This window comes from Pterocles gutturalis, unplaced genomic scaffold (assembly GCF_000699245.1).
Source record: "Pterocles gutturalis isolate BGI_N339 unplaced genomic scaffold, ASM69924v1 scaffold5412, whole genome shotgun sequence".
Lineage (NCBI taxonomy): Eukaryota > Metazoa > Chordata > Aves > Pterocliformes > Pteroclidae > Pterocles > Pterocles gutturalis.
The window spans coordinates 8,020-8,220 of record NW_010112523.1 but is presented as its reverse complement, the minus strand read 5'-3'; positions in this window follow the sequence as shown (position 1 = coordinate 8,220).

Here is a 201-nt window from a genome sequence, read left to right as displayed (position 1 = left end):
AGGTGAGGACTTTGCTCGGTGGCCGGCACAGGTGGGAGGGAGGCATTGGAGGTGCTTTCAGCCCCCAAGACCCTTTCCAAATTCCCTGAGGGCAGCTGGGACCCCCAGAACACTGCCCACCCCATTGGTACCTTGGAGACCCAAGGGTGACCGTGTTGCCCCAGGGCAAGGCAGGGTGGGCAGGGGCTGGGCAGTGGGGGG